The sequence below is a fragment of the Salmo salar genome, chromosome 24 (assembly GCF_965601325.2).
Source record: "Salmo salar chromosome 24, fSalSal1, whole genome shotgun sequence".
Taxonomy (NCBI): Eukaryota; Metazoa; Chordata; class Actinopteri; order Salmoniformes; family Salmonidae; genus Salmo; species Salmo salar.
In genome coordinates, this window is record NC_138314.1 from 39,207,483 (window position 1) to 39,227,034 (window position 19,552).

The window sequence follows — 19,552 nt, forward strand, 5'->3', positions numbered from 1 at the left end:
GAGTGCATCGACACAGCTGCAGGGAACAGCTGGATCTTTTCTCAACACATTGCAGAGATAGTTAAAGATGCCTGTAGTAGATAGCATTGGCTAGGCAACTGCTATTTGTCTTGACTTGATACTGGGCTCCCGAGTGAGGCAGCGGTCTAAGGCACTGCATCTCAGTGTAAGAGGTGTCACTACAGTCCCTGGTTCAAATCCAGACTGTATCACACCTGGCCGTAATTGGGAGTCCCATAGGGCGGCGCACAATTGGCCCAGCGTCGTTCAGGTTTAGTTGGGGTAGGCCGTCATTGTAAATAAGAATTTGTTCTTAACTGACTTGCCTAGTTAAATAAATAATAAAACTATAATTTTAATCCCGGTGCTGAGTCATTGCGTAGCATGCAGCTAATTCTTGTATGACGTGTTTGTTAAATGTTATGTCCCCTATAGGGCTGTGGCGGTCACAAGCAAATAATTGTCGGTCTCACATTAACCGTTAATTAACATAAACACATTTAGCATCTCCTGGTTTCCACACATAGCCTACAAGCCACTGATGAAGACCTTTGGAACATCTACATTTTAAAAAGTCTAATAAATCCATGTAATATAGCCTACATCATCACAATAAATCCATTATTTCTTTAGACAGGTCTAAAGAAGCATGATATGAAGAAAATATAGTCTATTTCAGAAGAACAGAATAGCATACTCTGAGTTGTCCTTATGTTAGGTCCTCATCTGGCTATGCCAAATGGCTGTGGGCTACATTAGTTCATTTAGCAGACACAATTATTTTATTGTTTGAAGAATACAATTGAAACAAGCCGAATAAAATAGAAAGGATATTTTCTCCAAATGATTTGAGGGAGTGTGCACATGCGGCTATTCTGTGTTGAGCAGTTAACAAAGAAATAGGAATTAGGTAATAGGAGTTATTAATGTAACTTTAGTTGTTCTACAAACGTTGGGCTATATGTTTAGATTTTTAAGGCTGCACAATGCGACTCTAATAATGATTTGAAATAAGTCACTTGAAAGGTATGAGCTTTGCTTTGTTTTTTGCGCAGGCTGTACACACTACATCAGTCACTCATTCACAATTTGACAAACACTAATCCCTAGAATGTCACGGTGCCATCCCCTTTGTGTGGCAGTAAAAGAATGCATGCCTTTTGCGGCCAGTGACCATTGTGCCCTTCTCCCTGAATGCTACGTGCTCAATCACGTGATCGGGTCTTTTTCACAGGCTACAAGTGAAGACAGATACATCCAGGACTGAACTGCACGTGTCCTTATCCATTTCTGAGGTGCATATTGAAGATATTGGAAGAACTGTCCACATTTACTTTTCTTCAGCCAACAAGATGAGTAGGCCTAACGAACAGCAAAAGCACTAGCCTATGTTAGTCTACTATGTCCCATAGTACAAAGGTCAACCTATACTATTCTGTGCGATAAATAAATATTCCAAACAAGTCTGGTACAGTTGTGGGATGCGATATTAATACAAATTAATACAACCACTAGCATAAAAAACACTTTTTTACACAATGTGGCTGATGCAACAGATCAGAACGTTTAGCTTATAATGTTGCTAAACTATTTTGCTATTTCTTCAAATTATAAGTGCTGCAAAGCGCACATGCTGTAGGCTATTAAATATATATATTTTTCTTTACCCATCTACCAACAGATTCCTTTCTTTGCGAGGCATTGGAAAACCTCCCTGGTCTTTGTATTTGAATCTGAAATTCACTGCTCGACTGAGGGACCTTACAGATGTTTACTGTGTGGGTACAGAGATGAGGTAGTCATAAACAAATCATGTTAAACACTATTACTGCACACAGAGTCCATGCAACTTGTTATGTGACTTGTTAAGCACATTTTTACTCCTGAACTTATTTAGGCTTGCCATAACAAAGGGGTTGAATACTTATTGACTCAAGACATTTCAGCTTTTCATTTTTAATTAATTTGTGAAAATGTTGAAAAACATACTTATTCTTTGACATTATGGGGTATTGTGTTTAGGCCAGTGACCAACAATCTCAATTTAATCTATTTTTAATTCAGGGTGTAACACAACAAAATGTGGTAAAAGTCAAGGGGTTTGTATACTTTCTGAAGGCACTGTTTATTGTGTCATGACCTGGGGGTTGCAAGGTAAAACATGCTACGAGAAGGAAAGAACATTGGAATACTCAATTCAACGACAATACCCACATGAAAAAATACTACAGTTTACTATAGAATACTCCAGTACTTATTATAGAATTCTGTAGTAAACTGTAGTATACTATTGTCACGTCCTGACCAGCAGATGGAGCTGGTGTAGTAGTTTGGGGGTCAGGACGTGGCAGTCTGGTGTGTGTCTTGTGACTCCTGATCAGGAACAGCTGGGAATCGTTGTTCCTGATTGGGAGTCACATATGTAGGAGTTGTTTGTCACTGGGGTTTGTGGGTAATTGTTTCTTGTTTAGTGTGTTTGCACCTGACAGGACTGTTGGCTGTCAGTTTCCTTGTTTTGTTTGTTATAGTGTTCTTTCTAATTAAATTGAAAGATGAATACTAACTCCGCTGCATTTTGGTCCATTCCTGAAGACAGCCCTTACAACTATAGAATACTATACAACACACTATAGTATCCCTCTAATATGTGTAGTACTTACTATAGAATATTGTAGTATGCTGTAGAATACTATAGTAAATACTACGATATTATCCACAAAAAACACTGTATTAAATACTACAGTAATGTCTGCAAAACACTACACTTTTTATCAACAATTTAAAAATAAATCTATTTCAGGTTTATTTAACCAGATAGGCCAGTTGAGAACAAGTTCTCATTTACAACTGCGACCTGGTCAAGATAAAGCAAAGCAGTGCAACACAAACAACAACACAGAGTTACACATGGAATAAACAAACATACAGTCAATATCACAATAGATAAAAAAGTCTATGTACAGTGTGTGCAAATGAAGTAAGATAGGGGAGGTAAGGCAATAAATAGGCCATAGTGGCAAAATTATTACAATTTAGCAATTAAACACTGGAGTGATAGATGTGCAGAAGAGGAATGTGCAAGTGGAGATACTGGGGTGCAAAGGAGCAAAAAAATTCCAAATAACAGTATGGGGGATGAGGTAGTTGGGTGGGCTATTTACAGATGGGCTATGTACAGGTGCAATGATCTGTAAGCTGCTCTGACAGCTGATGCTTAAAGTTAGTGAGGAAGATATGAGTCTCCAGCTTCAGTGATTTTTGCAGTTCGTTCCAGTCATTGGCAGCAGAGAACTGGAAGGAAAGGCGGCCAAAGTAGGATTGGCTTTGGGGGTGACCAGTGAAATATACCTGCTGGAGCGCGTGCTACGAGTGGGTGTTGTTATTGTGACCAGTGAGCTGAGATAAGGCGGGGCTTTACCTAGCAAAGACGAATAGATGATCTGGAGCCAGGGGGTTTGGCGACGGATATGAAGCGAGGGCCAGCCAACGAGAGCATACAGGTCGCAGTGGTGGGTAGTATATGGGGCTTTGGTGACAAAACGGATGGCACTGTGATAGACTGCATCCAATTTGCCGAGTAGAGTGTTGGAGGCTATTTTGTAAATTACATCGCCAAAGTCAAGGATCGGCAGGATAGTCAGTTTTACAAGGGTATGTTTGGCAGCATGCGTGAAGGATGCTTTGTTGTGAAATAGGAAGCCGATTCTAGATTTTATTTTGGATTGGAGATGCTTAATGTGAGTCTGGAAGGAGAGTTTACAGTCTAACCAGACGCCTAGGTATTTGTAGTTGTCCACATATTCTAAGTCAGAACTGTCCAGAGTAGTGATGCTGGACGGGCGGGCAGGTGCAGGCAGCAATCGGTTGAAAAGCATGCATTTAGTTTTACTTACATTTAAGAGCAGTTGGAGGCCACAGAAGGAGAGTTGTATGGCATTGAAGCTCGTCTGGAGGTTAGTTAACACGTGTCCAAAGAAGGGCCAGAAGTATACAGAATGGTGTCGTCTGGGTAGAGGTGGATCAGAGAATCACCAGCAGCAAGAGCGACATCATTGATGTATACAGAGAAAAGAGTCGGCCCAAGAATTGAACCCTGTGGCACCCCCATAGAGACTGCCAGAGGTCTGGACAACAGCCCTCCGATTTGACACACTGAACTCTGTCTGAGAAGTAGTTGGTTAACTAGGCGAGGCAGTCATTTGAGAAACCAAGGCTGTTGAGTCTTCCGATAAGAATGTGGTGATTGACAGTTTTGAAAGTCTTGGCCAGGTCGATGAATACTGCTGCACAGTATTGTATATTATCGATGGCGGTTATGATATCATTTAGGACCTTGAGCATGGATGAGGTGCACCCATGACCAGCTCGGAAACCAGATTGCATAGCAGAGAAGGTACGGTGGGATTCGAAATGGTCGGTGATCTGTTCGAAGACCTTAGAAAGGCAGGGTAGGATAGATATAGGTCTGTAGCAGTTTGGGTCTAGAGTGTCTCCCCCTTTGAAGAGGGGGATGACCGTGGCAGCTTTCCAATCTTTGGGGATCTCAGACGATACGAAAGAGAGATTGAACAGGCTAGTAGTAGGGGTTGTAACAATTTCGGATGATAATTTTAGAAAGAGAGGGTCCAGATTGTCTGGCCCTGCTGATTTGTAGGGGTCCAGATTTTGCAGTTCTTTCAGAACATCAGCTATTTGGATTTGGGTGAAGGAGAAATGGGGAGGCTTGGTCAAGTTGCTGTGGGGGGTGCAGGGCTGTTGACCAGGTTAGGGGTGGCCAGGTGGAAAGCATGGTCAGCCGTAGAAAAATGCTTATTGAAATTCTCAATTATTGTGGATTTATCATTGGTGACAGTGTTTCCTAGTCTCAGTGCAGTGGGCAGCTAGGAGGAGGTGCTCTTATTCTCTATGGACTTTACAGTGTCGCGGAACTTTTTGGAGTTTGTGCTGCGGGATGCAAATTCTGTTTGAAAAAGCTAGCCTTTGCTTTCCTAACTGCCTGTGTATATTGGTTCCTAACTTCCCTGAAAAGTTGCATATCGCGGGGGCTATTCAATGCTAATGCCGTACGCCACAGGATGTTTTTGTGCTGGTCAAGTGCAGTCAGGTCTGGAGTGAACCAGTAGAGGAGAGGATGGCTGTATCTGTTCCTGGTTCTAAATTTGTTGAATAGGGCATGCTTATTTAAGATTGTGAGGAAAGCACTTTTAAAGAATAACAGGCATCTTCTAATGATGGAATGAGGTCAATATCCTTCCAGGATACCCGGGCCTTGTCGATTAGAAAGACCTGTTCGCTGAAGTGTTTTAGGGAGCGTTTGACAGTGATGAGGGGTGGTCGTTTGACCGCAGACGCATTACGGATGCAGGCAATGAGGCAGTGATCGCTGAGATCCTGGTTGAAGACAGCAGAGGTGTATTTGGAGGGCAGGTTGGTTAGGATGATATCTATGAGGGTGCCTGTGTTTACGGATTTGCGGTTGTACCTGGTAGGTTCATTGATAATTTGTGTGAGATTGAGGGCAGCACGCTTAGATTGTAGGATGGCCAGGGTGTTAAGCATGTCCCAGTTTAGGTCACCTAACAGCACGAGCTTTGAAGATAGATGGGGGGCAATCAATTCACATATGGTGTCCAGGGCACAGCTGTGGGCAGAAGATGGTATATAGCAAGCGGCAACGGTGAGAGACTTGTACTATATTAAACTATAGTAAATACTACAGTTTTTCATTTTCGTATGTCGTGCCCGTTCTCCTCCCCTTTATACCAATTTGTGCCACCCACAAGTGAGAAACCTACATGCCAAGTAGACCATATATTGTTTTCCCCCTCCTGGCCGGCCGGCTCCAGAGGCACTTCGACAACATTGGAGTGTACATCAGGCCGGCTTCAGGAAGACGTAATCAACTACCGACAATATCCTGAGGCTGGCTGAAGATGTACTAAGAGGGTTCAACAAAGAAGAGGTGACGTTGACTGTCTTCTTCGACATTGAACATGGGCTCATCTATAGGCTATCGAATAAAACTCGCCTCTCAGATGGTCAGTCTTTTAAATAACTTTTTAAATCAGCGGGAGATAGCAGTAAGGGTGGGAGAACCACATTATTCAGGTTCTCTCCAGAGGCGGGAGTACCCCAAGGCTCCATCCTCAGTCCACTACTGTTTTTAATGTACGTCTGTGATATTTATTACCCTAGAGAGGGCCAAGTGGCCCAGTTCACAGACCATATCTGTTATTAGGCCTCCTCCAAAAACTTTACCCCCTGCTGGAAAAAAGCTACAGAGGAGCATAACAGTGATCAAGAACTCGACCAATCTGTGGCGGGTCAAGCTCAACCCCGCTGAAGACACAGTGCGTCCTCCTCTCCAGAAACCCCAAAAGAACTAAGCAAGTGCTCCTTAAACTGTTTGGACATGCACTCCAGACGATCCCAACGGCTAAGTTCCTTGGGGTCACATTTCAAGAAAACATGTTCTGGTGTCCCCACATAGAGTGCCTGGAGAAAGCGGGAAGGATACGACTGAACAACCTAAAGCTACTCTGAAAAATAGAAGGAGTAGCCACGCCTGGAGCAGCAGTTCCAGGCGTCCACCAGGCAGAAAAAAATGAAGGAGAACTCCACCACCCCCTGTGCCTTGCCAATCCTGACCTCCACCAAACTGATACATGGACAAGAGGGATAGAAGAGGCATGAAGCTCTGAGATGTCTGTACCAGTCCCAAAGTTCGTTGTCTTGTCTCGCCAGGTTATAGAAAAGAGCAGAAGCTCTAAACTATCCGTTCAGGCCCCACTCCTACCTACCTACAGGTTATAGAAAATAATCTATAGAATCTATCTATAGGTTATGGAAAATGTCCTCTTTCAGCATTTCTCTAGTAGGTTTTCTCAAGGAGAAAGCCTCCACTTCTATGCCATAGATACTTTAGTCAGCAAAAACACTACAGTGAATACTACAGTAAAGTCAGCAAAAACACTAGTGAAAACTTCAGTATTTATACCATAGTATACTATAGTATTATTTCATGTGGGTATGCACCGTATACTATACATTAGTATCTATGTTTACCTTGTTCAATTTAGTGCATTAGTTACATACAGGAGATTGCTTTGTTTATGAAGGTTATATATTGATGGGAGACTGTTACAGAGGAGTGTAAATGCTTTTTTAGGCTGGATCATGTTGTGTTGTATTGTATTGTTGCATGTTTTAATTATGTAATGTATTGATTGTTGCTGCCTTCTTGGCCAGGTCTCCCTTGAAACAGAGACTCTGGGTCTCAATGGGCTTTTCCTGGTTAAATAAAGGTTAAATAAATAAAACATTTGCTGGCCATGGTTTTATTATTTATCATTTAGAATAATCAAAAATTATTCTGGTGAAAACACAGTAGAGATAATACCACAGGGGAATTGCTTTATGTTTGAAGGCAGTGTTTTTCAGTCTTGGGCTTTGGAATTCACAGGTGGTGCAGAACTTATCATGGACTTAAAAATGTGTTGACTAGTTGAATACTGGTCTTAAACAAAACCCTTTCAAAGAGAATCATACTGTAATCGTATTTCATAGAGAATCATACTGTAATTGTATTTCATAGAGAATCACACTGTAAACTTATTTCATAGAGAATCATACTGTAAACTTATTTAATAGAGAATCATACTATAAGCTTATTTCATAGAGAATCATACTGTAACTTATTTCATACAGAAACATATTGTAAACTTATTTAATAGAAAATCATACTGTAAACATATTTCATAGAGAATCATACTGTAATTGTATTTCATAGAGAATCATACTGTAATTGTATTTCATAGAGAATCACACTGTAAACTTATTTCATAGAGAATCATACTGTAAACTTATTTAATAGAGAATCATACTATAAGCTTATTTCATAGAGAATCATACTGTAACTTATTTCATACAGAAACATATTGTAAACTTATTTCATAGAAAATCATACTGTAAACATATTTCATAGAGAATCATACTGTAAACTTATTTCATAGAGAATCATACTAGAAACGTTTTTAATAGAGAATCATACTGCAAACGTATTTCATAGAAAATCACACTGTAAACTTATTTCATAGAGAATCATACTGTAACTTATTTCATACAGAATCATATTGTAAACTTGTTTCATAGAAAATCATACTGTAAACGTATTTCATAGAGAATCATACTGTAAACTTATTTCATAGAGAATCATACTGTAAACTTATTTCATAGAGAATCATACTAGAAACGTTTTTAATAGAGAATCATACTGCAAACGTATTTCATAGAAAATCACACTGTAAACTTATTTCATAGAGAATCATACTGTAACTTATTTCATACAGAAACATATTGTAAACTTATTTCATAGAGAATCATACTGTAAACTTATTTCATAGAGAATCATACTAGAAACGTTTTTAATAGAGAATCATACTGAAAACGTATTTCATAGAGAATCATACTGTAAACTTATTTCACAGAAAATCATACTGTAAACTTATTTCATAGAGAATCATACTGTAAACTTATTTCATAGAGAATCATACTGTAAACATATTTCTCACTGACATGACAGATGGCTTGAGAAAGATGGATTGCAAACACTCAGGCAAAATGTTTCAAGGTACTCCGTATGTGCTGTCAGTTTTGGAGAGAATCTGGAAGGACCCTTCTTCACCAGTGGTGAAGCTGACAGTTTCTCAAGAAAACAGAACTCGGAATTTACAGAATTCTCTGTTATCTCTCCCCTGCCTTCCATACCAAATGTGTCTCGCTCCACTCACATTACTAAGAGCCTAGCTACTGTATAGTGAAGGAGCACGTCTATCTGTAAAGGGAGGGTACTATGGCCGGCATGAATACATGATCTGTATGTTCTTCACAAATATGCCTGTCAATAGTGTGATTCTTTGAGAAACATTTGATGAGTTGAATTCATTTGAATATTCTCCTTTAGAAGTAGATAAGATGAAGAGAGAACAGCTCTCAAACGATGAACTATGTGTGCCTGTACTGTCTTAACAGGCCCGTGGCAGGGGTGTTTCACGACACAACTAGCCCTGTATGAAAGCTATGATTCGACTAGCATTTCTGTAGTATCTTCAGACATCTTAGCACCGTGTTCTTAGATACCCCGTCAGATGTGATGGTCCAAATAGAGTACAGTGTCCTCAGTACACCAGAGGGGTTCAGAAGAGCATGGGCATGATGAGGATTTGACAGTATCGCTAAGCACAAAACGCTCATTATAGTTTGTCTGATCACAGTTTTGGAGTCAAATACACACTCAAGTCCTCCTTTGCTGCTTTTGGTGAAGCTAGACTAAGGTAGATGAAGTCAATGCATGATAAATACGGTATCTACAGTGCAAACACTCAAACTGTTGAAATATGCATGGGATGTCATGGTTTTGATTGATCTTTTCTGGGAAGGTCTGCTGGGGTTTGTTTGACGCTCCCTGCAGGGAAACCAACTGACTTCACTTCATGTAAGGTGATTTCCCCAGGAAAGGTAATCGCTTTAAGCAGATGGTCCATTAGAGGATTCTCAATGCAGCTTTTCTTGTGTAATTGTGTTTGAGCAAACACCAGTCTTTTTGTGAGGCCCGGTGCGGGCCTGTGACAGCTGAGCAACCAGTATGGTAGCAGCACCCATTGTCTTCAAATGTCACCACTTGAGAGTGGAGTACTTATGCAGGCTCATACAATAGATTCACCCCATTAATGTCTTTAAAATGGAGTACTCGCCGCAGGATTTTAATCATTCAAGGATTACATTTCCATCCTCAAAAGAAAAACATGTATACATTTGCACAAATGTTAATCCGAATGTCATATGTATACACAAGAGATGTTCCCAGAATCTTTTGTTGATTCACGTCACATTCAGACAAATACAGCTCATTCCTGCGCAATTATTTGAATGAATAATGTAATGGATTCAGCACTGTAGTTGCTGTGATAGACCTGAAGCTTGTAAATGCTGCAGCACAGTGCCCTGAAACAGTACTGTAGTTCCAGTGAGCTGTTGAAAATATTCAGCAATGCTTTAAACTATAGAAAGGTAATAGAAAAAAAACTGATTGAAATGTATGCATAGTGTAAGTCTGCTAAATGACTAAAATGTTTAAAAAATATATATATACCACAAGGCTTATATTGAGTAGACAAGATGGATGTGTTTTGGCTTTGATATGTAAGGACTCTTTAAAGATGTATGAAACTACCTCTTGGGAGAGAGAGACATGGCAGCCATCCTTGGTACCCCTCCATCAGACAAAAACTAGGGTTCTATTCAGTTTGCTGATTAAATGTTTGAATCGAGTGGTTTGGTTTTCCTAATTCTCGTTAATTAGATAATTAGTGTGACTGTTTGGGGAATCGAGAGAGCAGAAAATGTATTTCTGTTATGGTGTTTGTTCTCCTTCTCAAAAGTAAAAACATAATAACTAAACGGAACAAGGATCCATTTGTTGGCCTTGTAGCATAGGGTTTAGGTAACTTGGCACAACATTCAGCAGGCCCTGGGTCATTTGCAGTGGAGCAGAGCGGGACCACTGTCCGACATTTTGAGAAAATGTTGGAGAATATAAATGCATGTATCTTTCTCTCAGGAGCAAATATGTAACGTGTAGAAAGGGGAATGTGTGTTTGGGGATTCCTGGGTCCTTTGCAATAGAGCAGAGAGGGACCAAGTCCTGAGGAAAAGAGATTAGTACTAGTGGACTGAACCCAGAGGGACCAAGTCCTGAGGAAAAGAGATTAGTACTAGTGGACTGAACCCAGAGGGACCAAGTCCTGAGGAAAAGAGATTAGTACTAGTGGACTGAACCCAGAGGGACCAAGTCCTGAGGAAAAGAGATTAGTACTAGTGGACTGAACCCAGAGGGACCAAGTCCTGAGGAAAAGGGATTAGTACTAGTGGACTGAACCCAGAGGGACCAAGTCCTGAGGAAAAGAGATTAGTACTAGTGGACTGAACCCAGAGGGACCAAGTCCTGAGGAAAAGGGATTAGTACTAGTGGACTGAACCCAGAGGGACCAAGTCCTGAGGAAAAGGGATTAGTACTAGTGGACTGAACCCAGAGGGACCAAGTCCTGAGGAAAAGAGATTAGTACTAGTGGACTGAACCCAGAGGGACCAAGTCCTGAGGAAAAGAGATTAGTACTAGTGGACTGAACCCAGAGGGACCAAGTCCTGAGGAAAAGAGATTAGTACTAGTGGACTGAACCCAGAGGGACCAAGTCCTGAGGAAAAGGGATTAGTACTAGTGGACTGAACCCAGAGGGACCAAGTCCTGAGGAAAAGAGATTAGTACTAGTGGACTGAACCCAGAGGGACCAAGTCCTGAGGAAAAGAGATTAGTACTAGTGGACTGAACCCAGAGGGACCAAGTCCTGAGGAAAAGGGATTAGTACTAGTGGACTGAACCCAGAGGGACCAAGTCCTGAGGAAAAGAGATTAGTACTAGTGGACTGGACCCAGAGGGATCATGTGCATGATGTGCTTCTGCACAATTAGTGAAATGACTTCTACTGTCTGACATTTGGAGACTAAGTTGGAGAATATAAATGCATGCATCTTGTTCTCAGTATCAAATAGATACACATGTAAAGATAGGATTGGTTTTATTCAACTTTTTTGAGTCATTTGTCATTGAAGTAGAGAGGATATTTAGCCATAGGAAGCGTTTTTTGTCATCCGAGTTCAATTGTCCTCCAAGAGTGGCTTGATAAAAGCACAGAAGTGTATGTACAGACCATTCATCTAAAAATGACTGGACCCCACATCAAAGTCTTCCATTTAACTGATAAATGTTGGTTGGGGAATATCAAGGTAAATGCAAACAAGTGTGAGAGCTGAACAGATTCCCAGCAGATTGGAATTTCAGATGCAATTTGCCAGCTCATATGTGTAGACAACTGCTCTTGAAATCCTCTGAAATGAGGGCATGAGTACAGTATCCGGTTATTTTTTTACATTTGTGGGCTCATCCACATTATATCATTATCCCATAAATTATTAAAGAGAATATTAAGAGAACAACGTGGCCTTGTGTAATGCTTATTAATCTATATTTAGTGTCTCTGGAAAATTATCTGAGGGCTGACTTATGTTCTGAATAGTAATGCGCGGCTTCTGTGTGAAGGTGCTTTACATTTGGATAGGGAAGTTTTATGTTGTTGTCATTGACTTGAAGTGTGAGTGGGGGCTATAAAAATATAATAAGTCTTCCAGAGAATGATTTGGATTGGCAATACGAGTGGATTCTGTGTCTGTATCTCTAGAATAGCACTTACCAACCCAGTGGGCAAAAACTGGTTGAATCAACGTTGTTTCAACGTAATCTGTCAACGTATTGTGACGTGGAATCTACAGTACATGGAAAATACATTTTAAAAAAGTAATCAATGTAAACCGTTGTTTTGAGGTGAAATTTCAACCACAGGATTATGTCATCATCATAACCAAATTTCAACATAGACAAACCTTGTATAAAATATGTTGAATTTGTACCTTTAAAACAACGTCAGATTTTCAACAATATATCTACTATCAGAAAATAAAAACATTAGGCTGGGCAGCACCTCCTACTGGAGAATTGATCTATCTACAGCTACCCCTTTGTTTTAACCAAGCCCAGCACTGCTCAGCTATGATATTTGTAATTGACTATTACCAGTGTGCTATCTTGTGAGAATGATTGGTGAGAGATTTACACTTAAAAACGAAATAGATTCACTGTTGCTATCGAAAACATTCCAAGGGTAGGTTTAACAGAGCAAATGAAATGTGACCATACTTCATCAATCATCATTGATGCTAATGTATATTCAACCTTAACATGAGTAACAGATCCATGGGTTACTGTATCTATACATTTCTTCACATGTGAGCATATACAGCATGCATGTTCAAGATAGAATGCCTAGGTCATCGCAGGTCTGCGGAGATCTTCACAATTGCTGTAATAATCTGTGTAGAATCTCAAACAGCATTGATCACTTGCACAATATACTTTTAATGTAATCTCAACAGTAATCCAGGTCATTTGGTTGTGCTATTAGATGAAGCGCAGTGATATCACATGAATATGTTGTATGAATAAAAAATACAACCTTACATTGTATTCCCATTTAAACTTTGCTGTGCTTTTAAATGGTTAAATGTGCAGTGATAGACATTTGGGTGACAATTTAACTGTTAACTGACAATTTAATTGTTTTTGCATTGCAATTTGGTTGTGCTTTTAGATGGTTGGAAGCACAGTGATAACATTGGAAATCTAACAAACTTTTGGCTGTCTTTTTTAATGGGTTAATATAGGTTATAATCTCATTGAACGTATCAACCAAATATTACACAATTATCCACGTGAAATGACGCAGTGTGCCCAGTGGGACACCTCTCATTATAACTCTAGAAACAACCCTAAGTTGCAGTGCTCAGTAGGCTTTACCTTAAAAATGAGCTTATGTGTGAACCCACAAAGACGCCGTATACACAATATAGCCTTAGCAGGCAAAGTGTGTTTCATTGAGACTCATAGGCCTACTTACAGTAGTGCTCGGCCCCATTCTCCAGGCCACATAGTTTGCTGCAGTGATGAATAAAACAACAGCCTTGGTTTGTTATGTTCTGCTGACTTGCAGGGTTTTAAATTAACTAGCTTCTAGCAGACAACTGAGCTGCCACCGCTCCAGACTCCCCTCCTCAGTCCTAACCAGGGTGGGAACTAGCTAGTGCCCATCTCTGGAAGGTCAGCCTGCCTTTGGACAGTGTTCTCTGGAAGGTCACCAGTGCTGATGGCAAACCCTAGGAATAACAAATGACTAGATGTCATTATTATTTTTAAATGTAACCTTTATTTAACTAGGCAAGTCAGTTAAGAACATATTCTTATTTACAATGACAGCCTACACCGGACAACACTGGACCAATTGTGCACCGGCCTATGGGACTCCCAATCACGGCCGGTTGTGATGGAATCGAACCAGGTGTCTGTAGGGATGCCTCTAGCACCGAGATGCAGTGCCTTAGACCGCAGCGCCACTCAGAAGCCCAATGGATATATCATTTCTATGTATTTCTATATCAGGTCAGAAACAGACCTGAGTGCACCCAATGTTGTGTGCCTGTCTGGATAGCTGTGTTTGAGGCCTGTTTTTTCTTTCTTATTTCATCTCTTACTTTACCTATGTTTCCTTGATGGGCAGTAGACATAACCATAGGGAAGCTTGTGTAGTCTGTTACAGCAGAGAGGAATTACGACTTCAGATATTACTACTTGGGGTATGGAGTATTGTCATAGTCAGAGTTTGATGTTTGCATGGTCATAGTCAGAGTTTGATGTTAGCATGGTCATATAGTTTGATGTTAGCATGGTCATAGTCAGAGTTTGATGTTAGCATGGTCATATAGTTTGATGTTAGCATGGTCATATAGTTTGATGTTAGCATGGTCACATAGTTTGATGTTAGCATGGTCACATAGTTTGATGTTAGCATGGTCACATAGTTTGATGTTAGCATGGTCATATAGTTTTATGTTAGCATGGTCACATAGTTTGATGTTAGCATGGTCATATAGTTTGATGTTAGCATGGTCATATAGTTTGATGTTAGCATGGTCATATAGTTTGATGTTAGCATGGTCATATAGTTTGATGTTAGCATGGTCATATAGTTTGATGTTAGCATGGTCATATAGTTTGATGTTAGCATGGTCACATAGTTTGATGTTAGCATGGTCATATAGTTTGATGTTAGCATGGTCATATAGTTTGATGTTAGCATGGTCATATAGTTTGATGTTAGCATGGTCACATAGTTTGATGTTAGCATGGTCACATAGTTTGATGTTAGCATGGTCACATAGTTTGATGTTAGCATGGTCATATAGTTTTATGTTAGCATGGTCACATAGTTTGATGTTAGCATGGTCACATAGTTTGATGTTAGCATGGTCATATAGTTTGATGTTAGTATGGTCACAGTTTGATGTTAGCATGGTCACATAGTTTGATGTTAGCATGGTCATATAGTTTGATGTTAGCATGGTCACATAGTTTGATGTTAGCATGGTCACATAGTTTGATGTTAGCATGGTCTCTCTCTCTCTCTCTCTCTCTCTCGCTCTCTCTCTCTCTCTCTCTCTCTCTCTCTCTCTCTCCCTCCTAATCTCATGCTGTGAGAAGGCCACGTTGTGTGTCACACTCACAATTGGCTCAGCATTCCATTAGTGTCAAGTACCTTAACACTCCTCACTAATTCCCTCCCCACCTCTCCACTCACAGGGTTGAGCGGGACAAATCTGGGAATATTGACATCGGCATCATCATCAATGCTCATTAACACCGATTTCTACACACACTGTGAAAGGTGCTAATGGCTATGCAAATAGAGATATTAATTAGATAGTTCTGGGGTTTCAACTGACTTCAAGCTAAGTGATTCTAATAAATCTCTCGTTGGTGACAGTGTTGCTTGGTGTTAGTTCTGGCGAGCAGACATGAAGGGCTCAGGTTGTGTTGGGGGGTGAAGTGGGGACGCAAGAGTGATATGGTAAACTATACAGTAGAAGATACACTACATGACCAAAAGTATGTGGACACCTCATTCCAAAATCATGGGGTTTAATATGGAGTTGCCCCCCCTTGCCGCTATAACAGCCTCCACTCTTCTGGGAAGGCTTTCCACTAGATGTTGGAACATTGCTGAAGGGACTTGCTTCCATTCAGCCACAAGAGCATTAGTGAGGTCGGGCACTGATGTTGGGCGATTAGGCCTAGCTCGTAGTCGGCGTTCCAATTCATCCTAAAGGTGTTCGATGGGGTTGAGGTCAGGGCTCTGTGCAGTCCAGTCAAGTTCTTCCACACTGATCTAAACAAACCATTTCTGTATGGACCTTGCTTTGTGCACAGGCGCATTGTCATGCTGAAACAGGAAAGTGCCTTTCCCAAACTGTTGCCACAAAGTTGTAAGCATAGAATCATCTATAATGTCATTGCATGTTGTAGCCTTATGATTTCCCTTCCGACTAAGGGGCCCCAGACCATTATCCCTCCTCCACCAAACTTTACAGTGGGCACTATGCATTCGGGCCGGTAGCATTCCCCTGGCATCCACCAAACCCAGATTCATCTGTCGAACTTCAAGATGGTGAAGTGTGAGAGGACGCGTTTCCACTGCCAAAGAGTCCAATGGTGGCGAACTTTACACAACTCCAGTCGGCGCTTGGCATTGCGCAAGGTGATCTTAGGCTTGTGTGAGGCTGCTCGGTCATGGAAACCCATTTCATGAAGCTCCCGACGAACAGTTCTTGTGCTGACGTTGCAGAGGGCGGTTTGGAACTCAGTAGTGAGTGCTGCAACCGAGGACAGTCCCGTTCTGTGAGCTTTTGTGGCCTACCACTGTTGCTCCTGGAAGTTTCCACTTCACAATAACAGCACTTCCAGTTGATCGGGGAATCTTTAGCAGGGCAGAAATCTGACGAACTAACTTGTTGGAAAGGTGGCATCCTATGACGATGCCATGTTGAATGTCACTGAGCTCTTCAGTAAGGCCATTCTACTGTCAATGTCTGTCTATGGAGATTGCATGGCTGTGTGCTCGATTTTATACACCTGTCAGCAATAGGTGGGGCTGAAATAGCCGAATCCACTAATTTGAATGGGTGTCCGCATTCTTTTGTATAGATAGTGTATATAGAGAAAATCCATGAGACAGATGCATTCGTGTAGGCCTGTTGATTTGAGGTCATTACAATGGATATATTATATTCCTGTCTGCATTATTCTCTAGCCTTTACCTGAAGTTGTATAATACCTTTGAACACACTGTGCTGCTTTCAGCTGATTTAATGTCTACCAAACACCCCAACAGCATCTGAAATGGCAAAAAAGAGTTATGTCCGCGTCTGTGTGTGTGTGTGTGTGTGGGTGGCATGGGTACACTCCACAAAGATGTAGTGACACAGTGATGAAGCCTGTTCCTACCAAGGAGGTGGAAATCCAGCAACACTGCTGACCCCCCCCCCCCAACTCCCGCCCTGACCTCTGTCCCCCCCCACTCCACCCAACTCCCGCCCTGCCCTCTGTCCCCCCCACTCCACCCAACTCCCGCCCTGCCCTCTGTCCCCCCCCACTCCACCCAACTCCCACCCTGCCCTCTGTCCCCCCCCACTCCACCCAACTCCCACCCTGCCCTCTGTCCCCCCCACTCCACCCAACTCCCGCCCTGCCCCCAACCCCAACCCCCGCACAGTAACTACCCTATCTTCTGTTACATACGCCCAGTCCCAAGCATCTATGTCTTCATGATGTCAAAGAGCCCCGGTCTAATGGGAAACGCACCCTCCCAGGCCCATCCAGCAGAGCCATTTAAGCCCACTTTGATTAAATGTCAGGAAGAAGGTGACTCCACAGCCGGGGAAAGTGAGGGACAGTCATGGAGAGGCTTAAGATTGGCTCAGTAAATGATGAAGGAAATTCATTTACATGGTAATAATGAAAGTGCGTGTTGAGCCAGCAGTAGAAGGGAAAATGGCACATGTGGTTTTCACAGTACAAATCATGTCTCCTTTCAAGTTATACACAAAGGCGGATAAATTAGAGGAAACCACAGATTCCGCAGATGCAGATTACTGATACACACATATGCACAGCCCACACACACACACACACACACACACACACACACACACACACACACACACACACACACACACACACACACACACACACACACACACACACACACATATACACACGGTTGAAGTTGAAGCGTAGGCAGATATTTTTGCCACCTAATCCTACCCTACAAGTTCTTGGTTCCTTCCTACATGAGAATTGGCTTGTCTTCTCTTTAATCTATTTCAGGCACGCATGGTTCCCTAATGACAGTGGCTGTGGTGACCTCACTCAACAGTGCCCACACACACACACCATTATATTCCTGCTCTGTGACAAGCTCTGTGACTCTCCCTGCCTGGTGCAGAGGTGGACATCCAGCCACAGATAGATATTGAAGAAGTCTTTCTTTACATGCATACGATCAGTTATTAATGGGTGACTGTGCGTGGCCGCGGCTGCCATGCAGAGTGATATACGTGGCATTGTGTTGCTGTTTTTATACAATGTTCTATCAGTCCATTACTGCGCTCCCCTGGACCTCCCGCAGCCCATTAATCGCCCTTGTCTCCTAGATGTCAGCCACCACATCCTTCTCCCTAGCGTGGCATGGGTCGTAAATCTGACCGCCTTCACACGCGTGCACTCACAGGCCTCCCCTAAACAGCAGCCCTCCAACCCCACCCCTCCGTTCAAGAGCAAACGAATTAATCATTATCATTACACAGCGCCATCACCACATTGCTTTCATGATCACATGGGGCCACCAGCGCACGAGCCATGTATTGGTCATACACACAGAGATCCTATTAAATTAGAGGGGCTTTGTCATAATCCCTCAAAGTTCCAGAATGGGGTGAAAATGGCAGCCATATTGGTCAGGGAGTAATCGAAACCAGTCTAATTCGAATGAATGGCCGTTGAGGTATATCTTGATTTTACTTATGCAGGAAAATAAAAGTGAGGCATGTAATATATCAGAAATTGTGTAATGGAATTATTGTCAACCTAAAATAGTCACTACTAAAAGCTGAGTTTCCTATGGGAACACGTGGAGTGGAAGTAAAACTTTGTTCTGGTCTTTTGTGGGAGTTAAAACTGCGTTAAAGGAATTCCTGGAGTGGGTTACTCAAAGAAAATGACGCTGAAGAGTGGATCTAAAGATGGAATTTAAAACCCTGGTCTGTATTTTTTTACATTTTATTTTGTATGATTCTTCAGTCTAATGGTACTGATATAGCTTGTTATTACATACATACATTTTATATGGGTTTTATACAAATGCTCTTTATAAATAGCCTCTAAAATATGTGTAAACAGACCATAAATGCCAAAATTGTAGTTTTCTTGGAAGGTTGTGAGTGCTATTATATGATACAATATCAGTACTTGTTGCATTTACAACTATCATCAGCTGATTTCAACCAGTGAATGTTGAAATATTTACTGTTAATTTGAAAACTGTAAAACTGTCTGGCTAGATAGCTAGCTAACGAACATGCAGTGCAGATAAACTCTTCAAATTCATTATTTCCATTCTAGTATTCTAATATCTAATTCTATGCTTATACATCACCAACCTGTTGGAAGGAATTATACAATGTTCCTCTATGGTCATCAGCTTCTGACTGCTGTCAAGGTGGGCACCACCCCTCGGTTCCCTCCCCTCTTTTACTGCCACTGTCATCAAGGCTTTCAATCATCATCATCATCATCATCACCAGAACTACCATGGGGTTGATCAGTCACAATCGGACCAGACTAGGCTGAGGAGACCAGTGGAGGGAATGGTATTCTGCTGTATCTTAGTGTGGATTTGCAAGTACTGTATGTGTCAGATACAGGAAGAGAGAGAAAGAGATACAGTATATAACCTAAACAGGAAAGATATACAGTATATAGCCTAAACAGGAAGGA

The 19,552-nt window shown here is 41.5% G+C and overlaps 1 protein-coding gene and 1 non-coding gene across 3 annotated transcripts in view; both read left to right on the forward strand.

Annotated features, from left to right (window-relative positions):
* Window positions 1–19,552, forward strand: part of LOC106585836 (glutamate receptor ionotropic, delta-2) — a 623,881-nt gene that overhangs the window by 42,884 nt on the left and 561,445 nt on the right. The window lies entirely within an intron of this gene.
* On the forward strand, window positions 6,849–6,901 carry LOC123730459 (U7 small nuclear RNA). The gene has a single exon (XR_006761903.1). It is a non-coding gene; the product is annotated as a U7 small nuclear RNA (small nuclear RNA).